This window comes from Primulina tabacum, chromosome 3, assembly GCF_025594145.1.
Source record: "Primulina tabacum isolate GXHZ01 chromosome 3, ASM2559414v2, whole genome shotgun sequence".
Lineage (NCBI taxonomy): Eukaryota > Viridiplantae > Streptophyta > Magnoliopsida > Lamiales > Gesneriaceae > Primulina > Primulina tabacum.
In genome coordinates this window covers 26,852,486-26,857,215 of record NC_134552.1, presented here as the reverse complement: position 1 = coordinate 26,857,215, position 4,730 = coordinate 26,852,486, and positions in this window count along the sequence as shown.

Sequence of the window (4,730 nt, the reverse complement as noted above, 5' to 3'; positions counted from 1 at the left end):
ACAATAAGTATCATGAGGTCTGCCTTTCAACGTAAGATCATGAAACTCATTAGAAAGTGTACTGTATATTCTAAATTGGTTCCTAGTCGATTCAGCCGCCTAAAATAAGGATAAAGGTCGCTCGAGATTGAGACTAGCATCTGTGATGAAAACGTCATGTTTCATTGACAAGGGCATGGAGAGGTCCATTCATACAGATGGGTGATCATATGATGATGGACTGAACAACCCTCCCTCGTACTTTCCAAGGGGTTTTCATTTATCGAGTGGAATAGTCCGTGGTTATGGTTGTACACCATTAGTTCTTTGACCGGGACAACATGGAGGCTCTGCGTACTAGCCTGCACTTTGACTCGTTTACTGATTCCACTGAGGGTCATAAGGTGGCGAGGTTGGGTGTAGTTTCGAAATACGCAGGAGCCAATATATTGTAGTCGGGAACTCACCGTTCACCTACGGGTGAAGATATCCTATGTGATTTGATGAATTAATAGTGCAAGAAGTCTCTGGCCAGAGCATGAAATGTGCTTTAGGGAAGGTGGTTCTCTAGTTGCATATCAGATGCCATTATTATTACTCAAAGATACATCACATTGTTATCGAATTAATTAGCAACTCTCGATATACCAATGGTTGCAGATTCGATCGGGGTATACTTGGTTGAAGGGACCATACTGTACATTAACCATAGCATAAGGTTCTTGCAGGTACTATCAGTGATACCTAGGGGATCATGGGGCGATGCTACTAGACGCTCTTACCATGATCCGATGGGTGCAATCAGAATTGAGTTCTGACATTCTTGATCAAAGGGTTGATGAAAAGAATGGAGCTAATTAGGGTAAGCTCGAATAAGAACAAATGTTGTTCTGAATCACAAAGAAGTTGTGAACCCACAACTAGCTGTATCCCTGAACCATTGAGGGTCACACAAATACTGATTGTTATCTACCCGAAGATAATTATTAAATTCAAGGAGTTGAGTTTAATAATTAAATTCAAAGAGTTGAATTTAATAATATGACATTTATATTGATTAAATTTCAAGTCTTATAATAGTGATTATAAGATAGCACGAAAAATCGAATAAAAATTATTATTATTTTTAAATATTGCATTTGTTGAATATTTGATGTGATATATGATATCAAATTTATATTCAAATATTCAAAATAATATTATATATATATATAGACACATATGTCGACACATACATGTTAATATATATATATGTGTAAATATATTATATATATTTTTTTAATTAAAAAAAATAAATAAATAAATAAAAGGAGACATGCATTTATGAGGAAATGCACAAGAACGTGAATGCATTGAATTGATAGGGTCACTTGTAATAATAATGTTTGTGGAAAAATTGGAGTAACCGAGAATATATAATAGCAGAGAATGGTTCTCTAAAAGAGTTATCTTTTATCTCTTGGTTCTCGCCTATTTTCACTAAAAACTTTTATTCATATTTCGTGCTTCTTAATTTGTTCGGAGAAAATCAGATAGTTGACTAGTGCCAACTATTTTGAGGTAGATTCATATAGTTGGTGTACCGGATTTTGGCGGTTCGTGGTAGCGGCAAAGTCAAACCGTGCGGTCTGATTTGGACAAGATTGTCGTCACCACGATCTAGGTCGTGTGGTAATCTCTATTTGTGTATTTAATTTAATTTACACGTATCACTAAAATATGAATCAAAGGCAATCGATCGTCCCCGGAAGATTGTAGATCTGAAAATATTTTAATTTCCGCTGCGTTTTAGATTTGGTTTCCGGGACAATCCCAACAATTTCATGTGAACCAATCAAATGTTAAACAAAGAATTAAGAATATTCTTAACAACCATAGGAATTTAGTAGATTATTAAAAGGTAGTGGATTAAAAAAAAGGCAAATTTGAAAAAATATTTCTTTACATCTTTGATTTAAAATTTAGTACATTTACTACAAACTTAGTTTTAACTTCCTATGAAGATAAATTTACATTTTTACTCATTTATTATTTAAATAAATATATAATTTTATCTACCAAAATAATTGTGTTTATTCCATCTACCAAATTAGTACCTATTATGGGGTTTCAGATACTTGATTTTACTTTTTGAATACTCTAAATGTGTAAAAAAAATTATATTTTCGAAGAATCACCACAAATTCAGTCATTGTTCTTTTATTAAAAATGCATTATGATAACTTATTCATGTCATTTTATTTTTAAAACAATATAGTTAATCATTCATCATGAAATAAGATTAAGTACTTATTTTGTCATATAAAGTATGTTAAGATCGGGAAAGAGTTTAAAGGGGGGGTGAATGAACTCTTTTTAATTTTCTCGTGTAAAATATTGGTTTCGACCGTTTTTAGGCGGTTGAAACAATTTTTCTCAAACGGTTGGAAATGTGAATCACTATTTAGTACGGAAGACGGTTCACACTTTCCAATAGAAACTTGAACACGTTAACAGGCTAATTCAACAATTAGAAACAAAGAGAATGCTTGCTATAAGTAAAGTGACACAATGGATTTTATGGATGTTCAGAGAATGAATACTCCTACGTCACCCTTTCTTCCCCTTGGGAAGTTTTCCAATAAAAGACTTTGGCTCTACAAACTTTTTGCAACAGCCCATTCCAATCAGGACTTATCACCTTTCCTGTTTTGGAACTCTTAGTGATCACTTTATACTACTGGATTTTAAGAACACTTTGTTCACCAGAAACTGAGACTAAATCAGATAACCAAAGGGTTACTGATATGAACAATTTAGTTTTCTTTGAGTAGCATGAAATTGATCCTTATGAGATCGAATGCAACGATGTTTAAAGCGTGCTGAAGGAGCAATAAAGCATGTAAGCTTTTGATAGCGCTCTGAGATCTTTGTGTATGCTCGTAACAAGATTTTTAGCTGTGTGGATCAAGAGGGTGACCTCAGCTAGCGTACTCCTCCGTTAATATATATGTGATCTTCTTAACGATCGAAAAAGATTCAGCAACGTTAACTTGATCCACTTAACTGATGAGTTGCTGTCGACTTTGATAAGAATTAAATGATCCTTCATAGAAGCATTTAATGTTCCTTTTGCTCGGCATAGTTGTGAAACGCTTTACCTGAGGAGTTCCTTTTAGGGTAACTGACTTCTTTAATCAGAACTTGAAGTCTGTACTTGATCTATCCATTCTGGGATAAAGATATAAATGCAGATCATTCTTGTAACTAATAAAATAAACGTTGACTTCAAGGCGGTGTAATATTTTGAATGTATCAAGCCAGTCAGATAATGTCTTTGAGCAATAAATAGTTCTCTTTAATGATCCGATTATGAGAGTCATTTCAGTCCAAGCTGAATCTGCTAATGGTCAGAAGTAAGCCATTGAGATTTCTTTGAGCTTCAGCCGGTTAGGAAGATATATCAGCTGATGAGCCGAGCGGTTGAACTAATGCATATCTCAAATACGAACCACGGTTGATTTCGAGCTGACTTGTTTTTGTCATACACCAAAATTCTTGGGAATAATATTTTCTTAACAATTTCTCTCTTTTTGATGATGACAAAACTTAGCTGTAGGGTTATGAATCATAAAAATATTGACGAAGATATATAGGAGCGAAAATATTGTATTTCATTAAGTGAATGAAATTACAATAATCAAAGTAACCAGCTGATGTAAGAAAATATGCAACAGGAGTTCATTTTAACCTTTTACTTTGTTCCACTGCTTTTCGCCTTGTCTTTCTTTTCTTTTAATTCATGCAATTCCTTCATAATAGATATTTCTGCTTCTTGAATTGCCTTTTGTCGCTCTCTTTCCTCCTTTTTGACATCACCATGAACAAGAAATTCCACGATTTCTACAAGCTGAGCACCTTGGGAATCGAGGCGTTGTTCCAAATTTTCTTGAAAACGTGTCATTTGCTCCGATAGGCCAAGGCACAAGTTAAGATGAGCAGAATTATATTTTGCTTGCATGAGAGAAAAACTTGTTTCCATGGTGGAAAGGTCATTACAGAAAGCAGTCTTGACTGATCGAAGGTCCTCCTTAAGATCAAATTGTTTTCGATTTAGAGAAATGGATTGATCCATGGTGATCAACCTGGTCAGAATTTGCTGCTGACAGCTTTCTTCAAGAACATCTTGGTCTTCAGGTATGTTGTCTTCAGATAATAACCTGTTCTCGAAAGAGACCAGTTGAGAGGAGGATAGCTTACCAGCGAATTTTGATGGTTCGGGCTCAAAGAGTTCATCCGTAATGCTCTGAATAAGTTGATCAATGTTTTAAGCAGAAGCAGATGGTTTAGATCCAGTTACATCTGATTCCTCTGGTTTTGCTGGCGAATAACTTGGTGGAGGAGAGTTTGCATACATCAAGGGATTGTTCAGCTGGGTTGTATGCAATTCCTTGGGGGAGGTCAACAGCTATTCTGAAATAGCTGGTGGATCATCCTTGGTGGGAGAACCTGGTGAATAGACTTTTTGATCTTTGAAGATGACAACTTTATCAAAGTCGGATAGAAACTTCTCTGCCTCATCAACAGAAACAGTTTGAGCAGCTGAGAGATCAAGAGGTGGCAGTTGGGTAGACTGATTCATGGCAGAGATTGTGGGAGACTCAGACGAAATGTCGGTGGTAATCTGATGACTTTGTGTTTCAGCACTTGGGAAGTCTTCAGGCGTGATTTTTCAAGACAGAGGCATAGTGTGCTTTTCATTACCCTATTGA